The 27,287-nt window shown below is 37.4% G+C and overlaps 1 long non-coding RNA gene across 1 annotated transcript in view; it reads left to right on the top strand.

Moving 5' to 3' along the window:
- The first annotated feature begins 9,680 nt into the window (after nt 1–9,680).
- LOC148132840 (uncharacterized) overlaps nt 9,681–27,287 on the top strand; it is a 49,706-nt gene continuing 32,099 nt past the window's right edge. Inside the window, exon 1 of the long non-coding RNA XR_015746936.1 lies at nt 9,681–9,782. This is a non-coding gene — a long non-coding RNA (uncharacterized LOC148132840). The remainder of the gene's footprint in view (nt 9,783–27,287) is intronic.

Below are 27,287 nucleotides of genomic sequence, written 5' to 3'. Positions count from 1 at the left end.
TCAGATCATGACCCCATCTTTGTTTGTCAATTAGATTTATAAACTTCAATCACTGTGTATAACCGAAAACAATAAAATTGTAATAAAATAATCCATTTTGATTAATTACATTAAAGCAAGCACTTGAAACTGGCATTTGTTTCTGTAAACAATGATATCATTATCTTTTGAATGAGCCCTGCCATTCAAAATTAAAAATCCACAAAGGCAGAATTAGGGTACAGTATCACTATTGCGACAGCATGGTGCAGCTAAAAACTGTCAGCCCTTCTGTCACGTGTCATCTGTCATGCCTCTCTCAGATATACAAGCTATACTTGGAGATGATAAGTCAGTCTAGAATAGAGCAAAGCGAATGAACAAATACATACACAGAGGAATTTTCTCATGAGAGGGTCAAGAAAAAAAAGCAAAGATGGCCTTTTGACATGGCAGGAAGTAAATCGGAGTTTTTGAGAGGAAGATGTCTAAGCAAGTCAAACTGGATTTAGAGAATGTTGACTATTGCTGGTTTTTTTTTTTTTTTTAGTTCTGTGCAAGATCAAGACCATTAAAAAAGTTTCATGGTGAATGGAAAATGTCAGATTTCAAGGGATCATGCCTATGCAAGAGAGGTAGGAGAATCAGAAAAAAGATCAACAAGTTGTCAACTACAAGAGACAACTGCACAGGTTTAAATTATGCATTGCCTCATTAGCAGAAACATTACATGGTAGGTGGAAAATTAGTTAACCTGGAAATGATAGAACAAGCAATAAATTAATTTACTGTTTTTTATTACATACCAGACTCTTTTATGACCAAAGTTATTCTGCATTTATCAATTTTATCAAGACTTTTCATTTTTGTGCTACTAATAAGGCCAAAAGATGAGTTCACAATAATGTTTTGCATATTAGTTGGTCCTGAGATCCCATTTGCCCCAAAGTCTCATGACAACTAGCATCCTGTAAAACATTTCAGAAAGGAATAATGCATCTTATCATAACTTAATGATTTTCTATTGTTGGAAGAACATTTTGACCCATTCCAGGCTGGGTCAATGAGCATAGACACTTGCTATTTTATTCAACAAGGCAGATTTTATTCAACAACAAAACAGGCAGCTTAGCAGTTGAAGGTGTTGTGGCCTGGCAACAACCAGCGGAGCTTGCAGAAGATTTGGACAGTGAGGAAGTTGGGGAGGAACATAGGTAGGTGTGGGATTCTACAGGTTCACACCTATTCTCTAGAACCAGTTGTTAACATTCTAAGCAGTTTGGAGAACCGGTTGTTAGAAGAAATTACTGGCCTAATCCTGTAAGGAAGGCAGGAAGGAAGCATTTTGGTGTTGCTTACAGAAACTGCTTCTCCGTTAACCCTTATTACATTCTTGGCAGGACTAGACTTCCTGTCTCAGGAACTTCTCTGGAGGTTATTTCCCCTCCTTTGCTGGCACTTTGCTTGTGTTGATGACCATTCAAAGTTACAATGGCACTGAAAAAAGTGACTTATGACCATTTTTCACACTTACGACTGTTGCAGCATCCCCACAGTCATGAGAGGCCAGGCAAGGAGATGCGTGCCTCAATGTGAGTGATGTTGGCCATGCCCACCCAGTCAAGTGACCACCAAGCCATGCCCACCAACTAAGCCACGCCCACAGAACCAGTTGTTAAAAAATTTGAATCCAACCACTGAACATAGGCCAGTCCTGGAAGCTGGGGAAGGCTCTGATGAGTGCTTTGTGTCGGAGGCAGAGATGGGGCCAGGGTCGTCTGACAGTTATCAGCTGTCTTTGGAGTTGGACATCAGTGAGACAGAAGAACAGCTGGAGTCTGTTCCCAGTGTGCGCATGCGCAGAGCTGCCAGAACAAGGGAACAGCCAAGGAACAAGGGTCGACTTGGGAGTAAAGCCACAGGTGGATGGTGAATGGCCCCTCCCACAGGGAAAAAAAGAGGAGCAAAAGAGGAGGGGGAGTTTTGCAGGAGACAATTATATTTGTTCCTGCATTTTGCCAAATATTGTCTGCTACAGTGTGGCATCTGAAAGATATTGGCCTGGCAACTCTCTAAGCCTGATAAAGGTCTGTAATTGTGAAATATCTTGAAAGACTGTTGGTTGGGACTTTGCTGGAGAGGAATTCACTGTAAACTAAATAAAAGGAGTTTATCGGGATGAGGAGTTGTCTTTGTGCTGTTGGGAAAACTTAGGTCAGAACAGAAGGTAGGCACACATTGAAAGGCAAGACTGGAAATATTTATAGGAAGGTTCGGTCTTCCTTTCAAATGTTTATTTCAAGGGGTTGGGCTGAGTCTGATAAGGAGGCAATACAGATACCTCTCCTTGTGGTTGTGATAATTTCTACTTCTTTGGGTGCCCAGGTGCTGACCTTGAGTCTTGGGAGTATCTTGGGTCTTTTGAGGGAATCTCCCATTGAGTATATATAATACTTGTTATATAACATAACTATGGTGGATTAGATGAATCCCCAGTGCTGGTCAGTTCCTAGGTTTCATCTGATAGCAATACTAATAGAAATGTGGTAAGAGTTTGCAAACGCCACTGGGCTTGCTTCTATACTTTTGATGGCAAAGGTTAGTAAATAATATTAATTTCCACCTTAAAATCCTTAGATCAACAGGAAAAATTGGGAAAGTCAGATAAAAATTTCTGAGGTAGATATGAGCCATTTTGAGTTGGAGAGTTCATTATTATGTAGATCTAGCCCAGCAGAGTTACAAAAAAGGAAAATCTAAAGAACAATTAATAAATAATAACCTGTTCTGTCATGAGCTTGCTCTTCCTGAGACAATCATCTGTGAACTATCCTTAAATATCACATTTCGATTCTTACTATGTTACAGAGCACCTGATTATGACATCGAACATGTAAACAAGCTAAATTCACTACTAACATGGGCAACATCCTGCCCACACGCTTTTATCTTTCTTGGTGACTTCAATCTACCTCATATTAACTGGACCCTAAATGAATGCACAACTGAACCCATACAAGCAACCTTCTACAATGCTGTTACAAATCTGGGACTGGAACAACTAGTAACCAACAATACTAGACTTAACAACTGCCTCAATCTCATCTTATGCAATAGTTTGAATTTAATTTACAGAATACAAACTAAAGAACCCTTTTCCAACAGTGACCACAATATGATTGACTTTTGTCTCAACATACGCCCACACAAAAATCATCACAATGACATAATCCCCAATTATAACTTCAAAAAAGGCAACTGTGATCTTATAGACAATGATCTCTCATCCCTTGATTGGCAATTTCTATTCACTGGATGCAATACTGTTGAAGACCATTACAACATATTTTTACTTGAAGTCAAAAGAGTCATCAAACTATATGTGCCATTAACAAATCCCAAAACAAAGAAAAACAGATTACCCATAACAATAAGGAAACTTCAATCCAAAAAGAGATCACTCTAGCGGAAAAACAAATCTGGTCACGTTGCCAACTTCAAAAGCCAATACAAAAATTTATACCATCAGATAAAGACTGAATGCACCAATTATCACATTAAACAAGAGGAAAACCTTCTATGCACCAATTCCACTCGCGCTTTTTACAATTTTGTAAACAACAAACTAAAAGACTCAAGGTCCATCCCACCCCTGATAGGACTTAATGGTAAAGACTGCAATGACGACACCATTAAAGCCAACCTCTTTAACACATTCTTTGGTTCATTATTTGCAAACAGCAATGGATCATGCCCAGTATTTTCTAGCCGAACCACAGAAAACTACAATGATCTAATACATATCGATTTTACAGAAGACAATGTTGAAAAAGCACTACGCAATCTAAAACCATCTCTATCTATTGGACCAGACAGAATATGTGCCTACTTCTTAAAAAAGCTATCCACTGCCATAGCAGAACCTCTACGCATAATCTTTGAAAAATCTTTCAGGACCAGCTCCTTGCCAAATCTATGGTCACAAGCCATGGTCATCCCCATCTTCAAAAAGGGAGACCCTAGCCTAGTTGAAAATTACAGACCAATCTCTTTATGCTGCATCACCTGTAAAGTTATGGAATCAATTATTAACCAACTCATTATCCTCCACTTAGAGACAAGCAACCTACTCTCTAATAAACAATTTGGTTTCAGAAAAAAGCTATCCTGTAATCTGCAATTCTTACACTGCAAAAATATATGGACTACAAAACTCGATCAGGGCAAAGCAATAGACTCAATCTACATAGACTTCTGTAAAGCCTTTGATTCAGTGGTACACAACAAACTACTACTAAAACTAAAATCTTATGGTATCTCTGGACAACTGCATAACTGGATAGAAGCATTCCTGTCAAACAGGCAACAAATGGTCAAAATTGGGAGTGTCCTATCAAATTCTGTACCTGTCAATTTTGGTGTCCTCCAAGGCAGTGTTCTAGGACCAACTCTCTTCATACTCTACATAAATGACCTCTGTGATCATATTAAGAGCAACTGCATTCTCTTCGCTGATGATGATGACAATACTGCTACCCTTCAAAAAGATCTTGACTATGTATCAGAATGGTCAAACAAATGGCAACTTCAAATCTCAACAAATAAATGCTCTGTCTTACATATTGGCAAAAAAAAAATAAGAAAATAAAATACAAGCTGAATAGTCAAGACCTTGTTGATGATCCAAGCTCTGTAAAGGACTTGGAATAGTCATCTCTAATGATCTAACTGCTAGAGCCCACTGTAACTACATAGCCAAAAAGGCGTTAAGAGTTGTTAACCTAATCCTACATAGCTTTTTCTCTGGTAATATCACACTACTAACCAGAGCATACAAAACATTTGCTAGACCAATACTCGAATACAGTTCATCAGTCTGGAACCCACATTACGTATCTGATATTAGCACAATTGAGAAAGTCCAGAAATATTTCACAAGAAGAGTTCTCCACTCCTCTACTCGTTGTAGAATACCTTATGCCACCAGACTTGAAATTCTAGACCTAGAAAACCTGGAATTACGCCGTCTTCGGTCTGATCTAAGTATGGTATATAAAATCACACATTGCAATGACTTACCTGTCAATGAATACTTCAGCTTCAACCATAACAACACAAGAGCACATAATGGATACAAACTCAAGGTTAACCGCATCAAACTTGATTGCAGGAAATACAACTTCAGCAACAGAGTGGTCAATGTCTGGAATACTCTGCCTGATTCTGTGGGTTCTTCCCCAAACCCCAAAAACTTTAACCTTGGACTGTCTACTATTGACCTCACTCCTTTCGTAAGGGGTCTGTAGGGGGTGTGCATAAGCACACCAACATGTCTATCGTCCCTGTCCTATTGTTTCTTTTATTTTTCTTATATGTACCCATTTCATGTATTCATAACTATGTATATACTTATAACTATTATCTTGTAAGTGATTGACAAATCAAAATAAATAAATAAATAAAATAAATGAGCAGCACATCAGAACAAAGCTTCTAACAGAGGAGGCTGGATATTCAAGACATGTCTGGATGATAAATTATTGTTTGGTTCCGTACTTTCAGAGAAGTGGGATTCAGGGACATGGGGTCCAACTCATAGACTTGTGTGAGTGATGGAGATGAATTGAACATTCAGTGTAAATAAGCTAAACTGATCTCTGCTGAAGGCATATCTTGGGCATGTTAAAATTACAATAAGACAGTATCTAAAAGTTTCCAGAGAAAGAAACACAATTTCTCTGGAAGGTCCAGTTCTACTGAATGATTAAAAGTCATAATAAACTAGTTCTGCTAAGATATTATTGAAATTGATATCTACTGGGAAAGGGAGTAATGACCAGCTGAGGAGGAGAGATGCGGCTCTCCTCAACCCCGCTGGTGGCTCCCCCTTCTGCACCACCTCTACGGGGTGGCTTCAGCCCTGAATTTGGGAGGCTTGGGGTGCTCCAGTGGCGACCACGGATCAAAACTACGGACGATCGCGATTTTGGTCCATCACCAATGAAGCCCAAACCGGTTGCAGCGGTGGTCAGAAATGGCCACCTCAAAGAAGAACCTGACCGGACAAGATTGTGCAGGAGCAAGTTCAAAGGAGAAAGTTTGACTGACCAGGTTGAATAGAGAACCTGAATTTTAAAGACTAATACTATTCCTAAAAAAAGATTTTAAGCTGCAAAAGAGAAAGGGAAAGGAAACAGAATTGGCTTTTTTTCCTCTATCATCAACAGTTTTAACTGACTTGGAACTTTAGGAAGAAGAGATTCGAATAAGAAATTGATACTAATCCACTTTGACATTAATAGGCTATTTCTAGCTGAAAATAAAGTGTCAAAGGGATAAAGATTTTTGGATAATTTAAAAACTTTCTTTAAAAAACAAAAGAAAGAAAGCAGCAGAGGGAAAAAGGGGAAAAAACGGTAGAATCTGGAAAATGGAGGAGACCACCTGACACTTTAAAAAAAATTGATAGTGGAATTTTAACAAGGCTTGCAAAAGATACATTGTAGCTGAAACTTTGTTACAAGAGAACAAAGCCCCTGGAAAGAGAAAGTGAGAAAAGAAGCAAGAAACAGTTTTGGATTATTGGATGATTCCTGGAACTTTGGATGGATCCTAATGAAATAAAATAAAATCAATTGGAGGTTGTTTACATTTTTTTTAAAATGGCATCACTCCTTGAATAGTTAAAAATGAGACTTATAGAACAAAAAGAAGCACAAGACGGAAGAGGATCTTTTGGCTTCGTATTTCAATTTTTAGAAATGGAGATCTTGAATGATGAAAAACAACAAGAAACGTTGGCAGAACAAGAAGGGCGGGACAACGAAGAAACCATCTTCAATGACCAAGCAATTTTAAGTGGGGTAAAAAAGGGAAAGGGGGGAAAGGGAGTTAAAAACTTAAGTACTGAAGCAACAACCCCCAAAAAAGAGTAATTTGAAAAGTAATCATAATATCAGAAAGAAGCAGAAGGGAGGATCACAGAAAGGAGAATCAGATAGAAAAGGGAATAAAAGGGGAGGGAGAAGAAGAGAGGGAAGAGGGAAAGGAAAAGAAGCTACAAAAGACAGAAACAAGATATAGAAGTACAGGAAAAACGTACAAGAATTAAAGGTATAAACCTATTTAAAAGACAAAGAGACAATGGTTAAAATTTAACTTAAGGAGAGGCTTCTTAGAAAGGTGCATGGGATAGCATTGTTATATTTAGATGATTAAAGTGATAAAAAAATTTCTATTGATGTGTAGTGGAATATTTGTTTGTAAAGAGAATAAGGCTCTCAATGATTTAAAAAGAATGTTTAAAAAAAACTGAAAAGGAACGGAAGATTTTTATCAGTTGATAAGATGAACTTGAATAAGAATAATAACTTTATTGACTACTGTTAATAACTATTGTTTGGTTTTTTTTATTTAAAGACAGTAATAAATAAAATATGAAATATAGATGATTAAGGTGAAAGACAACTGATATTACTAGGTAATGTTTGTTAAAAGAAATAGAAATGTAAAAGAATGTTATTAATATTAATGGCAGAGCTGTACTTGAATAGAATAATTAACCCATTTACTATTGTTATACATTTATACACAGATATATATATACATATATACTTTTTTCTTTTAAGAATTTAGTATGTATTTTAAGGGAATGTACTGAGCAGAATTCAATTGAAAATAGGTATGTGTTATAAAATACAGGTTAGAAAATGAATGTTATAACTTTAAAGATGTAACTTAAATTTTTAAATAAGATTTGAAAAAGATACAAAGGTGTTACACTCCAGTCCAGTAATTACCGGAAAAAATTTATTTTATGAGAAAAGATACCGTATATACTCGAGTATAAGCCGAGTTTTTCAGCCCATTTTTTGTGCTGAAAAAATCCCTGGCTTATACTCGAAGTCAGATCCCTCTGAAAAAAAATGGTGTGGAGTCGCTGCCGCCGGACGTGCCCAGTCCCGCCGCCTCGGGAAGGGAAGGCAAGCTTTTTGCCTTTCCCTTCCCGGCTGGGCTGTTGTTGAGTCGCTGCCGCCGGCGGCCCAGTCCGCCGCCTCGGGAAGGGGAAAACCGGCGCGCTTTTGCCTTTCCCTTCCCGGCTGGGAGCTGTTAAGTCGCTGCCGCCTGCCTTTCCCTTCCCGGCTGGGGCTGTTGGAGTCGCTGCCACGGTGCGGCCCCAGTCCCGCTGCCTCGGGGAAAGGCAAAGGCTTTTGCCTTTCCCTTCCCGGCTGGGGCTGTTGGGATCGCTGCCGCCGGCGCTGATCCCCAGTCCCGCCGCCTCGGAAGGGAAAGGCAAAGCGCTTTGCCTTCCCTTCCCGGCTGGGGCTGTTGGGAGTCGCTGCCACCGGGCGGCCCCAGTCCCGCGTCGCCTCGGGAAGGGAAGGCCACGGCTTGAAGCCGCCGCCGCTGGAGCGAAGCTGCGTGCAGCTGCTGCGCTAGCATTGGATCGGCGCGCTGGACGGTTCCGACCGAGCCCCGAGGCGTCATCTTTGGCGCCCTCCCAGCGCCCGCGAGCTCCCTGTACCAGGAGAGGGAGGCCCCCGGGCGGGGCAGGGAGAGGAGCTTCTCCCGCCCGCCCCTCTTTCCGCACCCACCGGTGTCCCCGCAGAGATGACCCCTGCCCTGCAGTCGCCGCCGCTTGAAAGAGACGGGCCGGGGTGGGTAGAAAGGCGCCGGGCGTCCTTGGAGGAGAAGGTCCCGCGTTCGCCTGTCTGCCCGCGGATATCAGCGGAGCTTTGCCGCTGCCTCGTCCGGGTCTCTGGGCAAACACGTCCACCCAAGCGGGGCTTGTCGCCTCGGCACGCAGCAAGCGCTACCCTCGGATTCCCTGTCCGGTTGCCCCCCTTTTGAGGGCGATGGCAGTAAACTGTTCCCGTACCAGCGGCTGCTCACGCTGACATCCGCGCATCAACAGTTTTAACTGACTTGGAACTTTAGGAAGAAGAGATTCGAATAAGAAATTGATACTAATCCACTTTGACATTAATAGGTTATTTCTAGCTGAAAATAAAGTGTCAAAGGGATAAAGATTTTTGGATAATTTAAAAACTTTCTTTAAAAAACAAAAGAAAGAAAGCAGCAGAGGGAAAAAGGGGGAAAAACGGTAGAATCTGGAAAATGGAGGAGACCACCTGGAACTTTAAAAAAAATTGATAGTGGAATTTTAACAAGGCTTGCAAAAGATACATTGTAGCTGAAACTTTGTTACAAGAGAACAAAGCCCCTGGAAAGAGAAAGTGAGAAAAGAAGCAAGAAACAGTTTTGGATTATTGGATGATTCCTGGAACTTTGGATGGAGGATCCTAATGAAATAAAATAAAATCAATTGGGGGTTGTTTACATTTTTTTTAAAATGGCATCACTTCTTGAATAGTTAAAAATGAGACTTATAGAACAAAAAGAAGCACAAGATGGAAGAGGATCTTTTGGCTTCGTATTTCAATTTTTAGAAATGGAGATCTTGAATGATGAAAAACAACAAGAAACATTGACAGAACAAGAAGGGCGGGACAACGAAGAAACCATCTTCAATGACCAAGCAATTTTAAGTGGGGTAAAAAAGGGAAATGGGGGAAAGAGAGTTAAAAACTTAAGTACTGAAGCAACAACCCCCCAAAAAGAGTAATTTGAAAAGTAATCATAATATCAGAAAGAAGCAGAAGGGAGGATCACAGAAAGGAGAATCAGATAGAAAAGGGAATAAAAGGGGAGGGAGAAGAAGAGAGGGAAGAGGGAAAGGAAAAGAAGCTACAAAAGACAGAAACAAGATATAGAAGTACAGGAAAAACGTACAAGAATTAAAGGTATAAACCTATTTAAAAAGACAAAGAGACAATGGTTAAAATTTAACTTAAGGAGAGGCTTCTTAGAAAGGTGCATGGGATAGCATTGTTATATTTAGATGATTAAAGTGATAAAAAAAATTTCTATTGATGTGTAGTGGAATATTTGTTTGTAAAGAGAATAAGGCTCTCAATGATTTAAAAAGAACGTTTAAAAAAACTGAAAACAACATGGAAGATTTTTATCAGTTGATAAGATGAACTTGAATAAGAATAATAACTTTATTGACTACTGTTAATAACTATTGTTTGGTTTTTTTTATTTAAAGACAGTAATAAATAAAATATGAAATATAGATGATTAAGGTGAAAGACAACTGATATTACTAGGTAATGTTTGTTAAAAGAAATAGAAATGTAAAAGAATGTTATTAATATTAATGGCAGAGCTGTACTTGAATAGAATAATTAACCCATTTACTATTGTTATACATTTATACACAGATATATATATATACATATATACTTTTTTCTTTTAAGAATTTAGTGTGTATTTTAAGGGAATGTACTGAGCAGAATTCAATTGAAAATAGGTATGTGTTATAAAATACAGGTTAGAAAATGAATGTTATAACTTTAAAGATGTAACTTAAATTTTTAAATAAGATTTGAAAAAAGATACAAAGGTGTTACACTCCAGTCCAGTAATTACAGGGAAAAATTTATTTTATGAGAAAAGATAATATGAAATTGTAAACAGGACAGACAAAAGTATAAAAACATTGATTAGAAAGATTTTAAAAATTAGAAAAAGATATGTAATTGAATTAAGAAAGGAATGAGATAATTTAAAATAAGGCTATAGGAAGTAAAGAAAGGGAAAAGCTATTGAAAAAAATGTGAAAATAGTTATAAGATATGGATTAGAATGTATAAGATAAATATGTATTGAGTTTGTGTCTGTATGGAGAAGTGATAACCCGGGGCCACGCTGTTCTCAAAAAAAGATATTTTATTTATATTTGTATGTTTTGTGAAAATTTAAATAAAATTTTTATTACAAAAAAAGAAATTGATATCTATCTATCATCTATCTATCTATCTATCTATCTATCTATCTATCTATCTATCTATCTATCATCTATCTGTTTGTCATCTGTCTATCATCTACCATCTATCATTTATCAACTGTCATCCATCATATCTCTTTTTCTCTCTATCATCTCTCTATCATCTCTCTATTTAATGTATTTCACGTATGCAATGTTTTTGCAAGATTTCATATCCAGCAATTGGCATTTGTAAGCCCACTACACATTTTGGACAATTTATTTTATTATTGTGTTTAAACTGTTTTGGCCTGTGATCTTATATATAAAGTGGCCAACCAAATTAATCATACCACCCCAGCATACTCTGAGCCATGCTTGCTGGGATTGCCATGAACTATAGTTCAGCAACATACAGAGAGCTGCAAATCTTCTATCTCTATTGGGCAAATGTTCATGAATGTAAGGCCAATAGAGCCCAATGGATGGGACATAGTTTTTTAGGATTAGTTTATGTAATATAGTCCATTTTTCTATTACTTCCCTCCATCACTTTGAGACAGAGTATCTTTAATATATACATATGGATGAGGATTTATAGTATGTAAATTTATTATTTTTAGTTATCTTTTCTCCATTTTTAGGTATGAACTTCATTTTATTTCCATCCCATTCATCCTATTTCAGTATCAGTCTGATATTCTCTTTATAACTTGTACTTGGTTTCCTAAAAGTAAATGTCCCTAATCGTTGTGTACCTTACTGTTTTTTTGGTATCTTTTTACAATGTACTTTTTCCCTATATGCATATTGGGTTCACTAATTTATGCATTTTTAGTTTTTGCCTTAAGTATAAGGCCATCTGGATGACTTTGGGCCTGTAACTTTCTCTCAGCCCTAGGAAGGAGGCAATGGCAAACCACTCCTAAAACACATTGTCAAGAAAACTGCAGGGACCTGCTCAGGCTGTCTCTGAGAATCAGACATGACTGAATGGAAGAAAAAAAAGATATGACATATCTAACCATCAATAAAACTATAGACAGTGGCTGTGGTTAATCAAAAACACTGATAGCTCAGTGGCCAGAGTGAGATGGCCATTTCAGAACTTGGTTTCGGAAGTAGCACGTTTCACAGAAGTTTTTTTTTTAAAGGTAAATATAGGTATAATGGCTTAATGTAATATCCTTTGTTTTCAATACATTATAGTAGTCTTGTTAAAACCCAATACATAACTATGCTTCAACCCTTGGGCTTAATGAAGTGGGTCTAGGACAATTCACCACAGCCAACTCACTGTGGGACAACTCGCCATGACCAACTTGCTGCAGGACAATTCAGTGCTGTATTAATTGTGTCATTCAGTTATTTTTATTATCGATTACCACCTTTTTGTCGAAATTATTGTATTGCTGGATTGACTTTCTTTATTTTATTACTATTTGCCATAGTTCTGTTGAAATTAATTTAACTTTGAATTTAACATTGAATTGTCCTGCAATGAGTTGTCCTGTAGTGAGTTGGCCATGACACATACCATGGTGAATTTGTCCTGGTGAGCTGGCTGCAGTAAGCTGGCTGTGGTGAGTTGGCTGTAGCGAGTTGGTTGTGGTGAGTTGGTGACTAATTTACCATAAGTAGTCCTAATGCTGCATTCATGAAGATTTGAGTTAGACCTAATTTAACCTAATTTTGTGACATTGTGATTTCTTTAACTTCCACCTCCACGAGGTCTTTTCAATAATAAACATTACAGTATATGTTTCTGCTACAGACCCTTGCTTTGGCTTAGCAATTACAATTTTGCATTCCATATCATTTACTTCCTACCAATTAGTTATGTTATATTAGTTAATTCATTATGGATTTTTTCCACCGAGAAGATATTATTGTAGTAATAGTACTATTACTGCTAATTAACAACAATAATAAACATTTGTGAAGTTACCTGACTAGTATTTTTAGGCAAAAAAAGGTAAAATCCATGCATTGGGTTTTGCAGATTCTAATTTTTCCCCCCAATTGAAGTAAAGGAAAGAATCTCTTTTTGCTCACAATTGCAGCTGGAAGGACAAGGTTTTTTCCCCTCAATGCAGGAGGTGTTTAAGATGTTCATCAAATAAATTCTGTGAACTATTTCCTCCCCCTTTTGTATTGTACCTTTGTAAGCATGGGGGCAAGGACCATCTTGTTTTTATTGATCTGGAAGCAATTCTGCAAGGCTTTCCTGCTGAAGAGCAGAGAACAAGTGCTTTACATAAATAGATAAATAATAAAAGATCAAAGGCACACTATATTTTTCAGATGATGAACCTCACTTTAAAAAACACAGAGCGACTTCAAAGAAAGCAATAGTAAATTCTCAATGAGTCATGTCTTCTATCCTACAGTGTTACTGGGTTTCACTGTATGTTCTCATTCTCCTTCAAAAACTCCATAGTCTGTAATGCAGATGGAATTATGAATGGGGAACCTCAGGGCATTATCTTTCTAATAGGGCTTTGAAGACAACTATGTTGCAACTATGCTTATAAGAATAATTTGAATCATCAGAGGAGGAGGTTTTCTCTCAAGAGTATTAAAAGGCTATGAATTATCATTTTTGCTCAATTACTCTCATAATTATCCTATTTGCGTGGTAAAGCTCAATTATGGGGAAAAGAAAGTGAAATATCTTCCCATGAGAATTTTATGAGAACTAAAAATGTTTGCATAATCTTATATACGGTGATGGAAATTTATATATAAAATGCATGGGACCATAATGCTGTAATGTAACCTTTTGATTACATTATTTGATTATTTTATTGAGTTTTTCTTCAAATAATTATCATTGTTTTGCTTTGCAATTATTATTCTTGACTTAGAGGATTGAACTTGTGCTAGATACTAAATGGAAATGATATGATAAAAAACAGGCTAGATGGAAATTGCTAAGAATAAAATGTTAACTGCAGAACAAATAATTGATTGTTGAAATAATAGAAAATATTTATATCTCAGATTTTAGATTTTGGCAGTGGTTTGTTCTCTAAGCTTGTTTCAATTTAGTTTCTGAACATTTTATTACCAGTCTAGGTAACATTATCAGATGGATTGTCCTATTCTCCTTAGCTTATAAATGTCTTATGTGACAGTTTGGTCAGTTGGCCTTGTGATTGTTTGTTTATTTGGAGATATATTTAAATTCTGAGCAGTTGATTGGTTCTCTTGTTGACTGGTCATTTGAATGGTATGGGTTCTTATGAATTCATATGCTGAATCGAGATCAATATGTTTGTTAATTGGTCCTTTGTAGAATCCCAGGCTTCAATAAATTTACATGTGTGGCAGATGCTGGAATGGCCAATGATTTTTGTTCCTTCCCAGTTGTTATTGTAATTTTTATTAGATTTTGTTAATGATTGTAATGATGATAATGAAACTTTAAAAAAAATCATGGAATTTTGAATATCTAGATCCTGGATTTAAAGGATAATTGGTTCCTAGAATAATATGTTCTGCAGATTAACACATGATCACCTCATGGATTAAGATAGAAAACCAGTCAGGAAGACAGCTGTCAACTGCATAATTTTTATACTGTGTGCATTAGCAGAGACATCAATACTGGAAGCAATGTCTTCTAGAAGATTAAAAAATGATGAGAAAGAAGATGTATAAAGATTTAATCTGAGAAGCAAATGGCAAATATACTTCCATCACCACGAAACATTATCAGTCTTTTTAATGTTCTGTTTCACTCACTTGTCACCAACTGGTTAAATTTTCTTTCTTTACTCATCTCCAGGACTGGTCATTACACAATAGGAATAGATAAGTTAGGAGCAACTGCAATTGCATAATTTGTTTTGCAATAAAAAATACATGCATATGTTTTAACCTAAATTGGCTCTTCAAGATTGTCATTTTGCATAGCACCCAATAAAGGAACAATTCAGTAGTGGCTCATTTTAATCCTTGTCTCAGATGCTTGTGGCAACATATCAAGAATCTTATTGTGAGTTGGCAGCCTAAATTTAGGCACTTCTTTTAGATAAGCTTCCCAGTTTTAAGTAAGTGATGTACATATATTTATATATACATTTGAATACATGTGTACATCTACATTAATTAGCAAGTCATGAAGATTGTGAAACCTGGTGCGTGAGGTGAGTGGATTGTTGGCTATGAAAAAATCCCAATGAGACAGATTTATTTGACCCAGATGGAAGAGTTTTCCATACCAAATTCTACAACTACATAATTACTTCTTGGCAGTAAGTTATACAACAAAGGCGCCAGTTTTTTTAGCCTTTCTATATTGCCAACACTTTTTCTTAGCGGATAAATTGGCAAGCTTTGGAAACTACTTCCCACTGGTGTGTTCACTGGTCATCTTTTGGAGAATAAGGATAAAGCAATTTCAAACAACTTCAGAGCTACTTTGAGTTAAAACTAATTCTCTCCTGCTCCCTTTGGGCTCTGGTGTTTAATAATGAGTTCAGTGTGCTATACAAATAAAGCCAGACAGTGACACTGAAACTGCCTATATGTTTTTAAAAAGAATGAAAATTAGATTAGATTTAAAAAAAAATTTTTTTTTTCTCCTTTTCTTTCATCATTTCTTTATTCTGAATTAGTGTTTGATAGTTTTTATCTTTTTAAAACTTTTTGTAACATCTTTCTCATGTGTTGGCATTCTGCAACGTCCTCTACCTGATAGCCTGCAATTGGGTTTTGCTGAGAACATGAGATTTTTCAGTCTACCAGACTTCATTATGTAATATGTTTTGTTGGAAAAGATATTTCTTCAAATGAGTCTTATAGCATCCCTATTGACTGATATTCTTGGAGACTGTAGATTTTCTCTGAATCAAGCTATTGAACTAGAAATCTCATCATAATGTCTTGTCATCTTCTAGTTCCTTTGTCTCTATGGGCTGATTCATTAAGTTGTCAAGAGAGGACAACTGCTGAGGGATCTACCTGGATGAGGGGATTTATTGACTTATTTCTATTTGTTTATCTATTACACAGCTATCAAACTGGCCATGTCACGTTTCCGTCACGTGATGTATTACAACATTTTTTCCCTTCATGGAGATGGGGTGGGCGTGGCCTGCATGTGATGCATCTGGCCCACAGGCTGCCAGTTTGACACCCCTGATCTGTTACAATTACCTTCTCCTCCTTTTCTCTAGCAGCTCAGGACAACATATTGAATATAACTTTTTTTTCATTTTTCCCACAGCAGCCGTCTTCTGAGATTGGTGAAGGAACTGACCCAAATCAACAGCATTAGTGTCAGGCTGTGTGTGTGTAAATAAAAAAAAATCAAGATGGCAATTGTGGCTCACCCTTTTATATATGAATTGATGTTCACATATGCATTAGATGTAGGACAATCACACAACTGTGACTGCCATCTTGACTTTTTAACTCTTCCATAGCTGGCCCTGATCAGCAAGTTAATGTAGTTACTAAAATGACAAATAACTTTAGATTGCATAAATAAAAGTATAATCTTAAAAGCTTGGAAAACAATGTTTCTACTATATTTTGCACTGGATGAGCCACATCTTGAATACTGTTATTTTAGTTCTATAAATTATACTTTTGGAATATTCAGAAACATCAGAACAGATTCAGGGAAAGGCAGTGAATATTAACATGATTTCCAGATTAAAAAAAATAGACTGAGAGAATGAGTATGTTTAGCTCTAAGGAGGGAGCCCTGTTCAATGTCATCACTTATTCTTTTTTTTTACATCATAGAGTATAGGATGCTGAACAATCTCATGAGGATGCAATAAAACATATTCAGAAGCAACATTAGGAATAATTAACAATAAGTTGGCTGCTCTTATTGGAAGTAGGTACACAGAAAACTTCCCATTTATTGGATTTATTGTATAGTTAGGAAGCACTTAAGTGAGGATTCCTTTCATTTTCAGTCTTTTTCCTTTCCCATTTCTCTACCAAGGATCTATTTTACTCTGGATATTTCTTTTCTAGCTGACTGATGGGTAAGTCAACCATTAACTCTTAGTCAAACTGTTTCTATTTTACCTGTGACTCTATTTGATGCAATACATTTCCACTTTTCATCCAGTGGGCTGACCGCTGCCTCTAATTTGTTTTCTTTTCCTCTCAACATTCCTCTTCACTGTTGTCATAGCCTCCTTTCTTTCTTATTTCAGTATAAAACTGGAGTTTCTGGACACATGTGCACATAACCACTCCAGCAAAAACTCTGACTACCTCTTATTAGTTTCAGTGGGAGCTCTTTTTAACAGCTGGCTGACAGAGCTATGATGAAAGAACCAAAAATCCTCTTGTTTCCAGAATGATTGTGAATGTACCTGTCAGTAGTCATACCTTCCAGTAGTTTTGATTTGAATTAAAAAAAAACACCTAGTTTTGCCAAGTTAAAAAAATGACAGTGCTCTTTTTCCTAATCTCCACTTTTGAGGGTTAAGTATTATGGAACAGGGTATCCAACAGAAAAGCTATTCAGTTAATAATTGCTTCGAGTACAAAAGCTTTTGCATGAGGTTTTCATTGGGCTGAACAATATTGATCTCTGATGCATAAGAGAAGAACTTCTTTTTACTTCTTAAATGAAATCTTGACAAGAAGAATCATGAGCACTTCAAGGAAGTAAAATAATGAAATCTTGTATTGTTAAAGCTATTAGCCAACCTTGATACTTCATTCTATTCAAACAACCTGTGCTTTAAATTATAAGTGAATTCTACAGTATGCCAATAAAATAGATAGAATAGAATTGAATTGAATCAAATAGAATAGAATAGAATTCTTTATTGGCCAAGTGTGATTGGACACATAAGGAATTTGTCTTGGTGCGTATGCTCTCTGTGTACATAAAAGAAAAGATATATTCATCAAGAATCATAAGAGTCAACACTTAATAATAGTCATAGGGTACAATAAGCAATCAAATCATACTAGGAAATAGTCAATAAAAATTGTAAGGATATGAGTGACAAAGTTACAGTCATGCAGTCATAAGTGGGAGGAGATGGGTGAAAGGAAGGATGGGAAGATTAATAGTAATAGTAATGCAGACTTAGTAAATAGTTGACAGTGTTGAGGGAATTATTTATTTAGCAGAGTGATGGTGTTCAGGAAAAAGCTGTTCTTGTATCTAGTTGTTCTGGTGTGCAGTGTTCTATAGCATTGTTTTGAGGGTAGAAGTTTATGAAACAGTTTATGTCCAGGATGTGAGGGGTTTGTAAATATTTTCACAGCCCTCTTTTTGACTCGTGCAGTATACAGGTCCTTGATTGAAGGCAGGTGGGTAGTAATTGTTTTTTCTGCAGTCCTAATTATCCTCTGAAGTCTGTGTCTGTCCTGTTGGGTAGCAGAACCAAACCAGACAGTTATAGAGGTGCAGATGACAGACTCAATAATTCCTCTGTAGAACTGCATCAGCAGCTCCTTGGGCAGTCTGAGCTTCCTTTCTTTCTTTTTTTTAAAAGTTTTTTATTTTTAAGAACAGACTTAGACAAACATAAACATAAAACAACAAATAAAATCTTCTTTCAATTATACAGTTGGTATATATTTCTTGTGCACAAAATCTATAGTCTTTTCCTCTTAAATTTAAGTTTACATTCATATTACATTAGTCAACTTTCCATTACATCATCATTATACTTTCAAATCTGTATTATCCTTTGGAGCAAATCTCAATTCTTACTAATTTTAATACATATTATAATTCATTCTATAATAATCAGTTATAATATCTCATTACTACTATAATATACTTCAATTTCTTACTTTTCTATTTAATCATTGATAGAATAGATCCCATATTTTATAATACTCTTTTTCTTCTTGCTCTCTAACAGCTAGTGTTAATCTGCTCATTTCTGCTCATTCCATTATTTTCTTAATTACTTCCTCCTCCATCAGAATTTTCTCATTTTTCCAATTCTGAGCAAATACAATTCTAGTTGTAGTTAAAACATTAATAATCCAGTATGTCAATTCTCTATTGTAAGCTTCAGGTAAGATTCCCAATAAAAATATCTCTGGTTTTAAATCTATATGCTGTTTTGTCATTTTTTCCAACCATGTGTGTATTTTAGTCCAATATCTTTTAGCTTCCACACATGTCCACCACATATGATAATATGATCTAGGTATCTGATGACATTTCCAACACTTCGCTGATTTATCTTTGAACACCCTTGCTATTTTTGCTGAGAGTAGATGCCACCTGTAAAACATCTACAAATTCTCTTTATAAGCTGTCAACATTGTCAGTTTACAATTTCTAGTCCATAGTTTCTGCCATTTTTCTAAGTCTATCCCATATCCAAATTTTTTTCCCCCAAGCACTAATTGTTTCTTTAACTTGTTCTTCTTCTAGTTTCACTCCCAGTAAATAACCATATAATTTTTTGATCATCCTCTCATCAGTACCTGTTAAGATTTTATCTAATTGCGTAAATTCTTTGTAAAACCCTTCTGTCTTACTGTCTCTATCATATGTAGAATGTATTTGCACATATGAATACCAATTCATCTTTATCTCTTGTTCATCTAATTCTTGCTTTGTTTTGAGTTCACCCCTTTCATTTAAAATTTCACTATATCTAACAGTGTGTTCTGTTGTGAAAAGAATTGGATACACAAATGCCTCTATAGTTGATAACCAAACTGGTATTTTCATATAATGTTGCCTCCTTATTTTCTCCCATGTTAATAATAACACATCTTGAATATAATGTCTCCTAAAATACCCATGTGCTTTGCTTTCCTTATACCATAAAAATGCATGCCGCCCCAATTGTAAATCATGACCTTCCAGTGTTAACAATCTAGTATTTCTCAAGACAATCCATTCTTTCACCCACATCAGTATTACTGCCTGGTAGTATAATTCCCAATTAGGTAATCCAAAACCTCCTCTTATTCTAGCATCCTGTAACAATTTAATTTAATTCTTGCCTTCTTTCCCTGCCACATATATTTCAACATTATTTTATTTATGTCCTCAAATATTCTTTCCCTAATTTGATTGGAATCGTCTGAAACAAATATAATATCCTTGGTAGTATGTTCATTTTGATAGTAGATATTCTCCCTATAAGAGATAATTGTAGATTTCCCCATTTTTTCAAATCTGTCTCAATCTGTTGTTTTAATTTATAATAATTATCTTCCTTTAATGGTCCACATCTTGCTGTTAACTGTATTCTGAAGTATTTTACTTTGTTTGTGATCTGGATATTCAGTCTATCTGTCAATTCTTTCCTTTGTTTTTCCATCATATTCTTAACTAAGATCTTAGTTTTATCTTTATTTATTTTTAATCCTGCCACCTGTCCATATTCTTCAATCTTTTCTATCAATTTAGGTACTGTTTCCAATGGTTCTTCCAATATGAAGACCAGATCATCTGCAAATTCTTGTAATTTATATTCTTCTTTTTTTATTTTCATTCCCTTTATTTCTCTATTTTCCCTAATATTTCTATTTAATATTTCCAAAGTCAATACAAATAGCAGTGGCAACAGAGGGTATCTTTGTCTAGTTCCCTTTTCAATATTAATATTGTCTGTCAAATCTCCATTTATCATTACTTTTGCAGATTGTTTATTATATATTGCCTCAATTGCCTTAATTAATCTTTCCCCAAATCCCAGCTCTTCCATTTACAATAACATAAATTGCCAATTTACATTGTTGAAGGCTTTTTGCGCATTAAAAATACCAAGGCCATTTGCTTCTCTGGGTGTGTTTCATAGTATTCCAATGTATTCAAAATTATTCTCATGTTATCTTTTATTTGCCTCTTAGGTAAAAATCCATTTTGATCAGAATGTATAAAGTGGTTCAAATATCTTTTAAGTCTTTCTGCCATTATTGAGGCAAATATTTTGTAGTCTACATTCAGCAGGGATATAGGTCTATAGTTTTTTATTTGTTCAGTATCCTATTTTGGTATAAGAGTAATATAAGCCTCTGTCCATATATTAGGTATTTTGGTTTTTGACAAAACCTCATTCATTACTTCAAGCATTATAATGTTAAAAGATTCTTTCAAAGTCTTGTAGAATTCCACTGGTAGCCCATCTGGGCCTTGAGCCTTTCCAGCCTTTTGTCTATTTATCACCTCTGTTAGTTCCATCATTGTTATTTTCCCTTCCAACATTACCTTAATGTCCTCAAGTTTGGGGTAGCTCTACTTTTTGCAAATATTGTTTAACCTTTTCTTCTCCAATATTCTTTTGATCATATAATTTCTCATAATATTTCCATAATATTTCTTTTTTTTCTTCATTTCTATTACAAACCATTCCATGTTCATCTATTAATTATATTATCTTCTTCGTTTCTCTCTCCTTTTTCAATTTATATGCCAGCCATCTTCCTGGTTTTTTTGTTTTGTTTAGCTTTCCTAATTTTCTGTGCTAATTCCTCTTTTTCTATCAATCCCATTTTATGTTTCACTATTTCCATTTGACTTTTAATATCCTTCTTTTGTGGATATTTTTGTAGTTCTTTTTCGAGTTTCTTGTAGTCTTCCTCTAGTATTCGTTGTGTTTGTCTTTTCTGATATTCCTTCTTCTTGTATAGTTTATAATCAGACCTCTGGCATAGGCCTTCATGGTATCCCATAAATGTTGTAGTGAAGTTTCCTCCTTATTGTTTTCTTTAAAGAAGAAAGCCAGTTCTTTTTCCATATTTCATTTTTTTTCTTTCAATATTGAATTATTCAAAGTCCATCTTGATCTTTTCCTTTGTCCCGGCCACTTGACCCATATTGGATTATGGTCTGGCCAAGTACTTGTTTCTATATTTACTTCTTGTATATTAGAAATTAATTCTATTGATATCCAAATCATATCTTTTCTTGACCATGATAAATGTCTATTGGAGTAGAATGTATATTGTCTATTCTTAACATTCATTTCTCTACAAACATCTTGAATGCTTAATTCCTCTACCATCTTGAAGAAGGATTTTGGAAGTATCTTTCTATTTTGTCTATTAATTTCCTGTCTTTTATAGTCCAACTTTGTGTCAACTATCGCATTACATCTCCCAAAATGCATATATTGTCATATTCCAATTCTATTATTTTCTTATGCATTTTTATAGAATTCTTCTTGCTTTTCATTTGGTGCATAAATTGCTACTAAAAGCATGTTTAGGTTATTGTCAATTATTTCTACCATCAATATCCTTCTTTCTTCGTCTGTAAAAATTAATTTAACTTCTGAATGTATAAAGCTAATCCTCTTTTGTTTTGTTGTGCCAATGAAGTATGTAAATATAAATTCAGAAAGAACATCCTTTGTTGTGCTTTTTTGATGACATTTTTGATGTTAAATGTCCATTTTAGGTCTTGAGATATGATAGAACCTAGAAATTTGAAGGTCTCTACTATTGATACTGTGTTTTCTAGTATTGTAAGAGATGGTAGTATGGTAGGGTTTCTCCTAAAGTCTACTACCATTTCTACGGTTTTGAGTGTGTTCAGTTCCAGATTGTTCCAGTCACACCATGAGGCAAGTTGTACAACCTCCCATATGTATGTGGATTTGTCATTGTCTCAAATGAAACCAATCATTGTTGTATCATCTGCAAATTCCTGTATTTTAACAGATGGATCATTTGAGATTGGTATACAAGGAGAAGAGAAGTGGAGAAAGCACACAGCCTTGGGGGGAGCCTATGCTTTTTGTACAGGTATCAGATGTGATTCTGCCTAGCTTCACCTGCTGCTTCCTGTCTGTCAGGTACTGCTAGCTGGTTTAGTTTAGTTAGAAGAATGTCTAGAATGATGGTATTGAATGCTGAACTGAAGTCTACAGAAAGGACCTTTGTGTAGGTCTTTGGAGATTCAAGGTGTTGTAGGATGTAGTGCAGAGCCATATTAATAGCATCATCTGTTGACCTATTTGCTCGGTATGCAAATTGCAGGGAGTCTAACAGCAGATCTGTGATGGTTTTCAGATGGGATAGCACTAACCTTTCAAATGTTTTCATAACTACAGATGTTAAAGCAACTAGTCTGTAGTCATTCAGTTCCTTGATGGAGTGCTTCTTTGGGCTGGGAAGATGGTAGAGCGTTTGAAGCAGGAAGGAACATAGCACATCTCTAGTGATCTATTGGAGATTCAGGTGAAGATGGGGGCCAATTGGTCAGCACAGACTTTTAAGCAAGAAGGAGTTATCTTGTCTGGGCCTGATGCTTTTCCTAGCTTTTGTCTGTGAAATAGATCTTGCACTTCTTTTTCTGTGATCATCAGAGGTTGTGAACCCAAAGGGTTGGGGTCAGTTGATGGAAGTTTGGCTGTTGTTGATGTGTTTGAGATGAGGGTTGTGGAGATAGGTGGCTGTAGTTTCCTTTCTAACCTGCAGTAAAACTCATTCAGGTCATCTGCTAATTGTTGATTTCCTTCTTCCTGGGAAGGAGGTTTGATGAAGCCAGTGATGTTTTTAAGAGTTTTCCACATGTTTTCTGGTTCATTTGTTGAGAACTGATTCCTTAAGTTTTCAGAGTAGCTTTTTTTTTTTTTTTTTTTTTGCTGCTCTGATCTCTCTTGTTAATACTTTTCTGGCCTGATTATATAGTATTCTATCACTTTTTCTATAGGCTTCCTTTGTGATGATGACCAAGGGGGGATGGATTTGTAGTTTGGGAAATTGTGGAAACCCAAAAAAACTTTAGATTCAGGATTCCACAGATGTGCCAGGTGCTATTCTAATAAACATACTTTTGAGATATGTTTGTCTTGGAGTTACTGATTGGAATGGAGGTTTGCTGGAATGCTGACATTATCCTGAATCTCTAACAAATTCCAGCACCCCAAAAGGGGGCTGTCAGTGATGCTAAGCCCTAGCACTGATTCCAGACATGAAGCAGTGTGAAGACTCAGTGAAGATGGGAGAAGATAGAGAAGGAGCTATGGGGCTGGACACCAGAAGACTGATTGAGGCCCCCAGCCCCTTTTGAAGAGATGATGCAGGCATTAGAGACTGCAGAGGAGAGGTGAAGGTTAGGAGGTCAACCCATAGAGACAGACTCATGGAGAAGCTGCGGACAGAGCTGAATCCATGGGTGAGACTGGAGGAGATGCTGCCTGAATGCCTCTCTTTCTCCAGCCCCCTGAGAATGGCCAGAGACAGAATGGAGATGTGGGGAAACGTTGGGATCAGACACCTCCCAAGACTGCAATTTGTGGCCTCCACCCCAAAGCCAGTTGTTGGTAGGAATCCAAGAACAACTCTAACAACTTAAGCTGAAAAGTTATGTCCCACAGCCACAACCTCTCCAGACGAGCTGGATCCTAACACAGTCCACCTTTACTTTCCCTAATCAGAGAAGTGGAGGGGAAATCACTGTAGCATCGGTTGGAAATGGCCGATGAAGCAGCCCAGGCTTGCAGGCTCAAGTTTCAAGGGAGAGACAGCAGATGCAGCCAACATTGGGTATGTTTCAAAACCCAAGTCCTCTCCCTCCACAACCACAAAGCAGATTACCCCCTGCAGAGAGTATTCCTCCAGGGTGGGCATCTTATCCTGGTCAAGGGTGGGTCCAATGCCAGTGGATGCCAGCTCCCATTGCACCATCTGGTTTGGGAGTGCCCTGGCTCCAAAGAGAATCAGTGATTCCTTCTCAACAAAGGGATCTGTGCAGGAGCAGATGGCAACCACCCGCCTCTTCCCATTGCAGGGAAGAATGCAACAAATGGCCTCTTAATGACAGGTGCCAAATCAGCCGCCCCTCAGAACAACCCTGTAGAGGCCCTTCTTCCAGAGAGCCCCAACACAGCCGGCCCTCAGAGTACTCCTGCAAGGTTCATACATTCCTCATCAGGCTCCATTCATTCCAGCTCAATCTGCAGTTGTTATGGCAGTCCCACCCCCTCCCCCAGACCAGACCAGACCAGATGGCTTTTAAAGCAACATTTGACAAATGACGTGAACATTTTGCTTATTTCCTCACTCAGATCTGGTCCCACATAGATCAGTTTGGAGCCCAATATGCAACAGATCATGATCTGGTCACTGCAATCACAGATGGGATGAATGAGGGGGATGTATCCAATTGGATGGCTCAATTGGACTACGAACGACCCCCAGAACTATAGGATGTCAATACTTTCATTGAACTCCTTAGGGTTAGGTTCGAGAATTCTGACAGAGTTGGAGAAAATGAGGACAAATTAATGGAAATGAAACAAGGCAAGCGATCCTTAAAAGACTTTGTATGGGGCTTTAGAAGGGTCGCAAGCCACCTCATGGACTGGCCTGAAAGAATTCTGTTGCACTATTTCAAGAACGCTATTGACCCAGAAGTAAAAAAAGGCCTGTAATATTAGAGGAATACCCGAGACTCTGAAGGATTGGTATGCAATGTCTCTCAGGCTAGACAGGGAGATCAACCCCCACCCCCGCAAAAAAAAAACCTTCCTGAAGGGCCTCCTAGGAAAGCTGTGGCCAGGTGGCCTCTTACCAGACCTGCTGAAGCTGCTCCTACCCGACCCAGAAAAATGATAAAGTGCTATTGTTGTGGCCAAGATGGTCATAGAGCAGCCAACTGTCTGGCTCCTGCACCTGTTCCACAAGCTCCACAACCAAGGCCAAGTACAACCACCAGGGGTCGAAGAAATCCACGAAAGACTCCAGACACTAGCCAGTTTTCTAGACACACCATAGAAGGTCCCCTCCATGCAGAAGGAAGCAATGAATTTCCAACCCAAAAAATTCTCCCCAGAGAAGCCGATGAAGAAGACAACCCTATGGTGAGTGCTGCCATTGCCCCTTTTACAGTCAAAGTAAAGTTGGTGGTACCTGACACGGGAGAGGCAGGGGAGATAGAAGCTGTAATAAATACTGGGTGTTCCAGATGCCTTATTGGCCTCCCCATCATTGAACAATTAGGAATAAAAACTAAAAACCTGAAATGCCCAATCAGGTTTCAACAACTAGATGGGACTTTAATTGGGGGAGTCCTGGCCACCCAAATGACAGAGTTAATCAAATTAGAGATGGGCAGACACCGTGCACTCATACATTTTGTAGTAGCTCCAAAGATGTCAGAATCTGTCATATTGGGACTTGCTTGGCTGGATAAATGGGCCCCTACCATCAAGCGAGAGGATGGATACCAAAAAAATCACAATTGGGTTGGCCCACTGCCCTTCTTCCTCCCACAAAGGAATGGCCACCCAACAAAGATCTCCAACCTGAAGCAGCAGCCACCACTTCATACTCTGCACCAGGCATGCCCCAAGTCCCCAAACAATACAGGGACTTGGCTGAGGTGTTCAGTGAAGAGTAATGCAATGTTTCCTCCCCCCCACCATCGAACCACTGATTGTGCCATAGAATTAGAACCTGGGGTAAAACTGCCAAAACCAAAGATGTATTCCACGACACCAGCTGAAATGACTGAGTTGAGAAAATACATCGATAACAACCTGGACACAGGTTTCATTGAACCTGCCAAATCTAGGTTGGCTGCCCTAGTACTGTTCAAAGAAAAGAAAGATGGTGGCTTGATATTATGCATCAATTTTAGGGGCATGAATGGTGTATGCATAAAAAACATGTACCCCCTCCCCATGAAGGACTTATTAAACCACCTATCTAAAGGCAAGGTCTTCACCAAACTAGACCTGAGAGAAGCTTACTACTGAGTCCGCATAAAGGAGTGAGACAAATGGAAAACTGCCTTCAACTGCCCTCTGGGTAATTTCCAATTCTGAGTCATGCCTTTCAGACTCCAGCCCCACCCCCAGTATTTATGCAACTCATCAATGAAGTGCTACATCCACACCTATACAAAGAGGTCCTTGTCTACCTGATTGTCATTCTTATATTCAGCAAAACCATTGAAGAACATGTCAAATTGGTCGGACAAGTGCTGAAAAAACTCTTAGCCGGCAAGTTATATGTAAAGTTGTCAAAATGCAAATTCCACAAAGAGTCACTGGATTACCTAGGCTACCAAGTGTCCAACCAGGGAATTGACATGGACACTGGAAAAGTGAGAGCAGTGCTAGACTGGCAACCTCCCCACAACATGTAAACAACTTCAAAGCTTTTTGGTTTCGCAAATTTCTATAGAAATTTATTCCTTCATTTGCTGAGGTTGCCCTCCCTTAACAGAGTTATTGAACACTGGGCCTTCCCCGACCAAACCAAAACCCAGTCAACCCTTTTGCTAGGACAATGGACTGTCAGAAATCTTTTGAAATTTTAAAATGCCTATTTGTCACTGAGCCCATCCTCCAGCACCCAGACCGCACCAAATCTTTTATAGTCCAAGCTGATGCTAGTGATGTGGCTGCCATGGTGACTCTTCTCCAGAAGAACTCTCAAAACCAACTAATGCCTTGTGCTTATGTGTCCAAAAAGTTGTCAGACACAGAGCATAGGTGGGAGATTTGGGGAAAAGAAGTGTTTGCAGTGCGATGGGCTTTAGTATCTTGGAGGCATTTCC

This window comes from Notechis scutatus, chromosome 1 (genome assembly GCF_049901735.1).
Source record: "Notechis scutatus isolate UNSWTSFEM ecotype Mainland chromosome 1, rNotScu1.2, whole genome shotgun sequence".
NCBI classification, from domain to species: domain Eukaryota; kingdom Metazoa; phylum Chordata; class Lepidosauria; order Squamata; family Elapidae; genus Notechis; species Notechis scutatus.
This window is presented reverse-complemented; position numbering and strand designations above follow the sequence as displayed.